Source organism: Chenopodium quinoa, unplaced genomic scaffold (assembly GCF_001683475.1).
Source record: "Chenopodium quinoa cultivar QQ74 unplaced genomic scaffold, ASM168347v1, whole genome shotgun sequence".
NCBI classification, from domain to species: domain Eukaryota; kingdom Viridiplantae; phylum Streptophyta; class Magnoliopsida; order Caryophyllales; family Amaranthaceae; genus Chenopodium; species Chenopodium quinoa.
Window position 1 is genome coordinate 12,239,844 of NW_018742204.1, and position 11,969 is coordinate 12,251,812.

Genomic DNA, 11,969 nt, shown 5'->3' on the forward strand with positions numbered 1-11,969 from the left:
ACAGTTGTGGGGTTGTTAGGAACGAGGGGAACAACTGTTTTTGTTGATGCTCAGTGTATTTTGGCAAGCTATTCTTCATCATCTGATGAGGAAGATGATTGTAATGGGATTGGGGAGAAAAGTGGTGATAAGAGGGTGGTGAAGCCTACACAGGTAGCCTTGTTCAGCCACGCCTCAAAGACCAGAAGGCATACATCACCCGAGGCACGATTGATCCGGTTTGTTAAGCGGTGGAAGCACCTGAAGGATCCACTTAGGTAATTGACTACCCCTTATTGATGTACAAAATTGTATAGTTGATGCTCATTTTTTTAATCGGAGTTGATATTTAAAAATTCTAATCAAATTATCTGTTTAATTTATGGTATGATGGTGGTTCTTAGCCCTGGTGTTGTGTTGATAAAATGTGACCACCAAGAAGCAATCCAGAGGGATTGCTATGAATTGGTGCACTATAAATCGCAGGTTTCTACTGATTATGTTAGAATGGCCAGTGTGTTATACACCAAGCAATGGGCCACCAGAGACTTTGTCAACAGGAGCAAGCGTATTATGCTTGATCCAAGCTTTTTGGTACGTGTTTTATAGGTCGTTCTCTTGTTAATGATGCATTGCAGCAAGTACTCATGAATCCGTTGTTAACGGTTATTTCTTAACATTTGTAGAATCGATTATTGTTGAATGAAAGGAAAAGAAGAACATATTGCTGACAAGTACTGCAAACTTCTTCTTAGCTGTAAGCTATCGGAGATTCGATCGGTAAGTTACGTACTGATTTTGCTGCTTCAACTTAGTTTCATGTAATTACTCTAAACTTGGTTATGGCATTCACTTCGTATTAGGTGTTCATCCCTGTGCTGGAAGTTCCCGAGGATTCCCCGGACGAGTCTCAATGGTGGTGCTTGGGTGTAGATATGAAGGGACAGAAGCTGTGGATGATAGATTCTAAGTACCCTGACCCATTCAGCACACATGCTCAAGTGTTGGATCTTCTGGTACATTAATATAAAGTGTGTCATGAATATTGTGCTTGCTTTTTGATGGTACAGTAATGGCTAAATCTAAGTCGTTTTATTAATGTACAAGTTAGTGGTCTCGACGTACATTTAAAATTTGTGATCCTCAGTGGACAACAGGTGAGCTCAAATCGTGGACAAGATGCACTGTTGAGGTCCTCTAATGGTGCAGCACATTCTGTGGAGTGTTTATACTGGCATGTATCAAGTTCTTTGCCAGAAGATTCACAACTAGGTTTGGTGTGGTAAGTCGTGTAGTGTTATATAGTTGTGTTTTTATGAAGTATTGTGAAAAAGTTGTTTATTGGGTGAGATCATACAATGCAGGGGAAGATCTCGCCCGCTCGGGAGAATTTGTTTCTGGACGACGTGCAGTGTGAATGCAACGAGCTTAAAGAGGGCATGGGGGAGTTGACTGCAGCTTGTAGGATACCAACGCGAAATAAGTGGCAATGATAATTTAATGTTTTGATTTGTTAAAATTATGATGGTGTAATTATTTTGGGTGGTCTGATGGATAGTTAGTGCACATTTCCTGTATTTGGTGTATACATGCCGAGTCTTTTGCAACTGATAACACATGTATATAAAAGTGACCAACTGACTTGACATTGGTAATGATTTTGTTAACTGGTACAATGTACACCATACGTTGATTACCATAGGTGCAATTAGATTGAAAGTGGTACATTTACATTGGCGGCGGGAGACATGAAATGTTGTTGGTACAAAATGTATCTGTTGGTTAATTTTTGGATGGTTTTAGTATACTGCCATGACCAAAGGTAGATTATTAATGAATTGATTTCATTGTAAATAGCGATTGTAGATTATTTACGTTTTTATTACACTAAAAATATCAGCTTTAGAACATTTATGCTATTGGTAGTTATCTGTTTCCAATGGTACCTTACAAGTGCCAAAGTTATACTGGAACGGTTTTTGGTAAAATTTAATTTTGAATGGTACACTCCACTGAATTATTAAATGTATTTTGTTTAAGTTTACCTTGAATTAAAGCCAACTTTTTACCCACCCCTGCGAACTCACTCTATAAGTAGTAGGGGACATAGATGTCTTGTAATAGATGTACCATCCTTGACATTTTATACAACATTGGGAATTTTAAGTACCACTGTAAAATTATTTTTACAATCTTTTGGGACTTGACTTTGGCACTACAATTACAACATTTAAAGGAGTTATTATTTGCAGTTATTATCCAACTAACTCTTTGAGAGTTACCCCTTTGTATTAGTGAACGAATAACAGCGCGGTGAGTGGGTAGATTCCAGTGGTACATTATCATATTCGAATATAGCAGTACTTATACCAATTTATTCTTTTTTTTAGCGTAGTGGTGTTTTCCTTCATCCACTACAAAGTAAAGAAAATGATTTAATTCACAAAGTAGTTGGGAGATCATTTATTGTTGCTTTAGAGTATTTCAACCGTTGACATAGGACTATTTAGTTCAAACATGCCTTTGTTTTTTAGTGTATACACTAGTTCTTGTTAAAAAAAAATCATGGGGGGAAATAAGAGCAAGAGGGTAGTGGCCAAAAAGAAGGTGAGTGATGAAAACAAAGTGGTTTCTTAAAAGACACCAAAGGGACTTGTGAAGCGGTTGGAGTTTATGAAAAAAATGGGTTTAATGATCCAAATGGTGTCGTTCGAGACTTCTACCTACCTAAAAGAGGTAGAGAGATGATGTTCTCGCACCAATCAGCAACTATAGCTCGTGATGGGCTTCAAAATCCTATAACTGGGATAGATTTTCATCCCGAGTACCCATTCCTAACGCCACTCAAGATAGGAGGTCCCGCAGACTTTCGCAAAGAGGCATATTGTTTCATGCACTATCTAGTGGATGCGCACAAGATTGCGATTAGTGTCAACCTCCGAGAATTCTATGAAACAATGATAGATTGTATGCGATCTCCATGGTATTGTCGCCATTGGCTTCGGTTTTGGGAGTTGTTTATGTCCCACTATGATTGGGCTGCAAATGTTGAGTACATGCTCAACAACCATTGTAAGGAAGGTGAGACATTCTGCCTTCTACTACTTGGCCATGATTTCACGTCCGACTATGACAAAGACGTGGTTCATGTCACTGTGGAGTGGATGAATTTCTCCTTTCACGAGGATCCTTATGATATCATCCACTCCAGTGAGGAGCAATGCATGTACTTTAGGAGCAAGATGTTGGCTGAAAATGGGTACGATGAGATGCAACACCTTGATCTCATTACTAGGGAGCCCTTTGTCTATGACGACTACCCACAGTGGTATGTCAATAGGTTGAACGCGGCGAAGCAATGGTACGACAACAAGGTCAATCCGAATTCCGGAGAGTTTTGGGACAAACATGCGCTTGATTACAATGACCCCTACGTGGATCTGTGGGAAGGGTACCATGATTTTGGCTTGGACGACGACTGATTGCTGCTAGGCCACGCAATCGCTAGTTATGCCTACTAATTATGTTACTGCTTTTCATTACTAATCCCTTAGCCAGGATCTTTAATTTAATTTGTGTTTCAAGTTGATGTCCATTGCATCAAAAAAAAAAAAGTTGATGTCCATGTAATGCAGTTACCAATGTCTTATGTATCATCCAACATGAGGTGCTACATTCCTCGAGTAGTTTTAATAATGACTATGTACTATTTTACTTTCATTAGCACATTTACCTCTGCACGGATGTACCATTGAAAATCTTTTCTTCTTCCATGAAGCTGGGACTAAAAACTTTGTTCCACCCTAACTTGCAAGAGTTAATCAAAACTACATAGATTTTACAATATGCAATTCAACCGTAGTACTCGTTTGACATTAAAGGGTGCTACTAGTTTAATATTTTAAATATAAAAACAGAACAATTACTAATATGGTAAGCCCAATTTTGACGATGTTGACGTGTTGTTTCTCCAACATCTCCACCCTATTGACAACGCCCCCAATATTGTTCAATGGACCGTCCTTGACGAGGTCAGATTCCCTAGCCCATTCCCTGTACCCGTAGTGGCGACATTTGTAATACGGCCTCTTCGGATTCATTTCCAACATAGATATGCAAAATTCCACAAGGGTTGACTCATCCCCCAAGCACTTACAAATTTTGGCTGATATCCACGAGATATCCGGGGTAGCACAAGGACGACGAATACACCGGCTTCTAAAAGAGGCTGAAGACATAGTAGACATTGCAATTACTGAAATTTTAAAAGACGATTATATTTTTGGCTTTCCTCTTTTCATCCTTTTTTGGTGTAAAATAAAGGGGGGTAAATATAAGGGAGGGTAACCTTGGATGAAGGCGGGAAATGTACTGATTTAACCCTCCAATTTTTGGGTAAAAATAATATATAGCACACCATACCACCTTTTGCACCATCTCCAATTTAGTAGTACATATCTTGACCTGTTATTGTACCGCTGGTGTTATGTGTATTTTCCATAATTCTTAAACTACCACTGGACATCATGACAACATTAGTACTACTTTTCAATGTGTAGTAATATACCACTAAGATTTAGTACTATAGAATTTCATTAAAAAAACAACACAATTTTAAAAAGGGGGAAGTCAGACCAACGAGTGGCGTACTAATAATTTGATTGTTTAGCGCATTTGATCTCAGTCTTTACTAAAGAAATACATCAGAAAAGATTGCTTTAAGTACAACCCAAGTAAAATTAATTTAAAGTAAATAGAATAACCATTACCCTTGACGTCGCCATCTTGCCCCAGTATCACCTCCACATCAAAGGTCCTTCCCGAACTGTTCGTGGTGCGACCCATCAAAAGCCAAGCCTGATGCAAACCAGTGGCTGTTTATGTCAGGCTCCTCGTCTGAGCTAAATGGGTCGTTGTTCAGTTCTTCTTGGTGAGGGGGTGGGATGTAAGGCCATGTTGGAGTTCGCGACTACAAATTAAAAAATGTTATTGTTAACAAAACTTAGACATAGAGTAATTAGTTATATTAATAAGTGGTCCATATTATGTGAAGCTAAGAGATGACATACCCGAAATACGGCATCCAAAACCATTCCCTCTGCCCTTGTTGATGTGTACAAGAAATTAGCAGTAAGTTCCCTTGGCCTCCATAACACTAACACCCCACCTGGGTTGTTGTCTGGACCAGCTGCCTCGACTTCATAGTCACCTGGGAGATCAGCCAACAGCCCGTTCTTTGCGTAGTGGTTGCCTACACGAGCTTCCAATATGATTACTAAAATTGGATTAAAATGCTTCTGAAGGGTTGTGAAGTTACGAACAAATGAAGGCCTTGTGCATCCTCTGGCATTCCAACACAAACCGAACGAGCCAATTTGTATGGTAGTCTGCTGGCTACTGCTTGAGGCCACATACTCTCCTGTGTAACTAACACGATGGTATCTTTTTCGGATAGGGAGAATTTGGTGGACCTTGGGCTTAATCGTGCACCCCGATATATTGAGCCTCATCTGGGTATGTCCATCGACGACCTTCAATACATGGAGTGTATCTGTGTATGACCTGACAAATATATTTCGCCACATCATAGGGAAGGCATATGTGGGTACCTCAAATATGTTGAGAACGGGCTCCAAATCAATTGCTTCAGCCAATGCGGTGGGTATCATGCGCAACGACAAGAGGAATAGAAGGCTTGGAGCAGCCACAATATCATTACAACTGCTCCTTCATTGTAGCAGCCCACTAAATCCTCTAAAAGGGGTAAATGGCCAAGAACAGGGTTGCCGTCTTCGAGAACCATGAATTGAGTTGAGGAACACATTCCCTGAAGATGTGCCCTCAAGTTTTGGATAGGGTGGAAAGAACCGGTTACTAAGTGGTCAATTGTCTTGAAATAATTCACAACATTTAAGTTTAATTCATTGAATTCCCGCTCCGATTTCTGGAAGTACATTATTGGAAAGTGTGGGTGCGGTACAACATGAACAAAGGAAACGGGCAGTAGATGAAAATTCTCCATTGTTGTGAAGAAAACTCAAATATGTCAACACAGGGTTGGAATAGGATTGAGAGCAATGATGATGAAGATGATGTACTTAGCAAATTGGAGCAAATTGAGGTGAGTGAGGGTGAGTTAAGTTAAAAGAAGAATAGATCTAGTTTTATTGGGGGGAAATTTTAATTTTGAAAATTAAAATTTGACAATTTACCATGTTACCGTGGTAATCCTACTATAGTAGGCTACGACATTTACAGCACTAGGTCAGGAGCTGTCTTGTCAAAAGAAGAACTTATTCAAAGACAATGGTATATATATGCCACTGACGAAATAACTTCGTTTAATTGTACCACTGAACGGTCTTCATATGTGTCATTGTGAAAAAAAGGTGAGCTAGGCAAATGTGAAGTCCAACTATATGTGAATTTGAATTTGATTAGGTGTTATACACATGCAAGCATCTACCACAACAAAGTTGTGTCGAATTTGATTACGTACTCTACCCATACACGAGTCACGGGTGAGAACATAAAAGTAAGAACGGACCAATAGAAATTTGACTCATACACCGACAACAGATGGACATTATTTAGTTACATTGGTTCATGACAAAACACTTCCAATGCTATGAAAACTAATTAATGGTAAGTGTAATTGTTTTGCTTACTACGTAGTTATTAAGTTCAATAACTAGTGTTAATACATGTAGGTTTTATTAACTAATTACTCATTGCATGTGTTTTATGCTATTTTGAAGGACACTCAATGGCACAAATCCTTTGGGTACTGATACCACTGTAACCACAGTAATAGCCACTACCGTCTCAATGATAAAATTATACTGGTCTAACGTACCACTTTTATTACAATGGTACCCTACTTGTCTTAATGGTACCCTAATTGTCAAGGCATACACTTGAATGGAAAAGGGAGGCTAACTAGTTGCGGTTGCATTGCTTTAAAATGTATATGCCACACGCAAGACACATGTTACTCCACACGGTGCATATTTGGTTTATCAGTTGTACGTATGTAACAATAACTATAACACACAAGAACTATTCTGAATACAACCTACACAAGTACACAGACTATATACATTACTCATATAAACTTACTCAACAAAGTGACTTATGTATAAGAGATAATGTTGCGTATTATGACTACATTATTAATACCTACATTATAAAAGTCCAAATGGTTGTCCATACATGTAGCTTGACTTTCATTATCTATTAATTGAGTGTCCATACTTGTGTTGGTGTTTGAAGACACCCTGTGACCGATAAGTGTACCATCATACTCTTTTTGGTACAAACTTGAATAAATTATGTACCATCTTGTGTTGGATGGTACATAAGATACGACGTTGAACTTGATGTAACACTCAACTTGATGTGACAACTCACTCCACTGACACTCAGCATATGAGGTCAGCAGATTACTCAGAGTGCAAACGTGTAGACAAATGATGGAAGAAGATTAAACAACTCAATAACGTTGAAATTTTAAAAAATGGTTGAGTTCATAGTAACACAGAAGTTGTACCGCTGAGTTTCTTAATACGTTATCCTAACATTCAACTTAATTAAGGCCTAATCAACATTGTGAGTCGCAACGACTTTGCAAATTCGCCTCAGGAAAGGTCGTAATCAACTTCGGAATTACAAAAGTATGTAGTTATGAATTAATTAGTCAAAATCAGTATGAACATAATACTATCTCGTTTGGTGTACAATGTGAATCTGGTAGTACATTTTACCACTTATTAAATACCAGTTCTGTGTGAACAGCTGAATTCCAAAAAAAACTATGATGTACCGTTCAACGTATTCTGACTTTCACTTTGCAACAGAAATCCACACATTGGTACAAACGATGAATCGAGTCAATGTATTTGGACCTTGGAATTAACTATTTTTCAGAACACACCACACTCACCCGCTTATAAATACACAACATGAACTAAGTGAAGAGCCACAATTACTCGGAGCTTCACACAAGGAAAAACTAAAAAAAGCTATGTCGAGTTCAAGTGATGAAATCGTGTACAGTGATTCGGAGCTTGAGGAATGCTCCGAAAAACCATACCAAGCTTTACTGATGGGACGACTAAGGTCCGTAAGTCTACCCGGGGGATGAGGTGCCCCATCTGCCTTGGGAAAAAGGTTAAGTATTACACTTACACCTCTCTTCTTCAACATTCCCATGGTGTTGCATACGATTCTGAAAAGTGTTGTGTGAAACAGAAGGCTGAACATCTAGCCCTGGAGAAGTACCTGAAGGAAAATGAAGCGACTTTGAAGGAAAGTGAATGCGAGTTGAAGTAGTGCAGTTTTCTATGTAAGCGTTTGGTCATGTCATGTTATCGTGTTTGTAATTCACCGTTTTATATATTAATAAAATAAAATGCGTTTTTACTATGTCGTTTCTACTTTAAACATTGTTCACCATCGTTAATGGAACCAATGATGTTAGCAATCGTTTCTTCCTAATTAAACCAATCACGTTAAGGTTACTACCTTGCACGTTGAGTACCCTAGACTGTGGCCTCGTTAATGGAACGTTTTACAACTCTATAATCACCCTTTGGTTACGCAGTGGTACAATTACGCTAAACAAATAGTACAACATATTTCATTAAACCTTAATCCCTATTCCTTGTTATATCAAACTATCATTATGGACCATTTGATGCACATGTTCTTATTTAGATTATGTCATACGTAGGTATGTTTTGTGGTGAACTGGTAATATATACGGAGTACATGGATCTTGGAAACAAAATTCTACTTAATTTAAGAGATGGTTATTAAAAATGTCCGCAAATAAAGTTTGTTTGTTCAAAATAAGCCAATTAGAGATACGAGTATTTAAGAAAAAATGTTAACTAAAGGATACATTATGGTGAAAATTTTAATACAATTTTTATGGTAAAAAAAACCGTCCGTTAGAACAAAATTGGTTTTAAAAAAAACCGTCAAGTTTGGTCGTTTTATCACGAAAGAATTTATTCAAAGGTGTTCAAAATATATTTTCACAGTGGAACATTACTACATCACGTAAGTGCCATCTACATATTTGGGTACAATAAATGGTACTTTTTTGAATTCCTCACATCAATTGGCGCAAAGACAAAGGGAAACTGAATGAGGGAATAGGAGCGGTTATGACACATCCCATGATCAAATAACTACCTCCTCCCACTCTATATATATGACTTCGATATTCTGTAAATCTTCATCTTTATCATTCCTCTTGCTCTCCATTTTCATAATTTGTACCTTCTCTTATGCCATTTTGTTTTTCCTTTATATAACACCAAAAATGGTGAAACAAAACAAGGGTAAACAGGAAATGGTACAATCAGACACAGAAAAACCGAAATACTCAGAGTTAGAATTCCTTCAGTTCAAAGAGAAGATGTTAAAAGAGAAATTAAACGACCATCTGTCCATGTGCAAGGGCCTGCAAGGTCAGTTGAATGATGTTTCTAAAGACATTGCTAACTTTCAGAAACAAAAGCCATAGGGCAACGCCGCACAGAGCGCAAGCGTCAAACAAACTCCTCTTCGATTAGGGGCTAGGAAGAGACCCACCAAGGTGGCCAAGACAGTGGCTACGAACAAGGGTTCTGGATAGGGGCCAACTGTTACAGGACAGGGGGCAACCGTTGCTTGACAAGGGTCAATTGTTGTTGGACAGGGGCCAACAGATGCTGGTGGAGCAAGTGGGGGAGGAGTGCAGGCGCCGGTGGAGGTCGGTGCCCCAAACAGGCCCAGGTGGAGGGTGAGGCAGATAAGAGAGAGGAGCCCCGAAAGCCCCAAAGACTTCATTCCCCATGCACCGTACCATGTCCGTGATCGTTGGTCTCCAGAGGTTTCTGCCAGCAATCCGGTGAATATGGTCACTCAACTTCAACCATTGAAAAACTCAACTGATGGAAGTTAAGTTGGTTGGAGTTCAGTTTGATGTTTGATTAGATTGTTTGATCGTTTAACTAGTTTAAGTAAGCTAATACTGAATATGTTGGTAATGTGTTTATGTTTTGCTTGTTTTGAACAATATCATTCTTATTTATTATGGACATTGTGATTTAACAATATTTTTAAATCATGTTATCTTTCTTAGCCTATTTTGTATATATTAATACCATTCGTTAACAGTAGTACCCTTGGAACAACTAATTGGTACTTTTTAGCGACAAAAATTGTGCCATGTAGAATGTTTAACAGTGGTACATTTGGAAAGATCATATGTACCAATTATACAATCATAACACATGTCAATGATACATTTTAAACGCTACTAGTTCTGCTCAAATTGTACCAATTGGTACATTTTAAACAAAAATTATGTCAATTGTGCGTAAGTATAGTGAAGGAAATTGAACCATTGTCACTAAACATCGCAAAAATTATACTTATCAATAGTTTGAACAGAATAGATCAATTGTGATTGGATCCTGATGCACCAGGAGTCAAGCCAAGGAGAGAAGCAAACACTCCGCCAGAGTGTCCTCCCCTAACCGTAGTAAAGTATCCTAACGAACCATCCAAATTCCTCAATTATATTCCCCTTACAGATCGTATATACTCACTTGTACATAAAGATATGCTGGTCGGGGTCTGAGCAGCTTGCTTCCTAGTATCATTTTTCGCCTTATTAGCAGCCTTTTGTTTTCCTTTCTTTTCAATGCACGACGGATATCTAACATTAGTAGTACGATGTGCCTTCTTCTTGGGTAAGGGTGGATCCTTAATCCTACCTGGAGCAGATCCTTCGTAGCTTCCGTGGATTCCACTAACTGGTGTATTGTTGTTACGGATTCCCGATGCCACTGTGAATGGTGTGTTTGTCCCCTCAGTTGTTTTGCGCCACAGAAGAGGGCGTACGGAAAACTCCATGCACACCTTCATCCTCACCAGGACCGTTCTCATTCTCTCCTACAACTTGCCTTTTGGCAACTATAGCAACAACTTCATCAACTCTCAAATCCATTAGCTGCAACATTTCTGTCACAGCCTGCACTGCCTCCTTACAAGTGGAAGCCTTAAAGCAAATCGGTTCATACGTTCCCATAAGATTGTGATAATTCCTCACCTCATCAGTTGTCAATGGATCATGGTAAGCAACTTTTACCCGTGTGTGTTTCCGTTGTACATCCTTCCTCCAACGACGAAGTATATACTTCTCAGAAACTAAGATCATAAACAAGAATCATATGGCAACAAATGATTCCGTGACACTCAAAGTGTTTACAGTCACATGCAACTTCATAAGTACTGGTATTATATATAACCCGGTAGCATCTACGAATCTTTGTCACGGACTCCTTCTTTGCATGTTTAGGCTTGATCAAAATACGATCCTCAATGACAAACTCGATTTCATTAGAACCGATTTCATATTGATCTAGGCAACGAACATATAACATCTTCTTGCACTGTCCCTGAACTTCTTTGAATTTCGCATCCGTATAGCACTTTTGAAACAACACCTCGGCCGGGAAATCAGTCACTAAAGGCCTCACATACCGTTGTGTGTTCGATTCTGCCATTCTTTCGGCCTCGGCCCTTACTTGCATAGCATCACAACACCGAATCACAAAATCAGACAACGTCGTATTCATGTCAACATACCCTTTAAAGAAATGATTGAAACTCTCATAATGTTGCGTCGTTTTCATCCCGGCCCAGAATAAATGTTTCAAATACGCGGGAATCCACATAACGCTTTCCTCATAAAGCCTTATTTGAAATAACTGCAATTATTAGTTTTCCACAATAAACAACTTTAGTACTAATAACTTAGCCACACACAAATATTAACAACATAGGGAAACAAATGCTTCTGCTACCTGCAAGTACTACTTACAGTGGTACAATTAATTGACACAGTCAGGTCTCAAAATTGATAGTGGTACAAAATATTTAACCGTGGGACAAAAATATGTTAAAGTCGGTATAACAAATTAACATTGCTACAC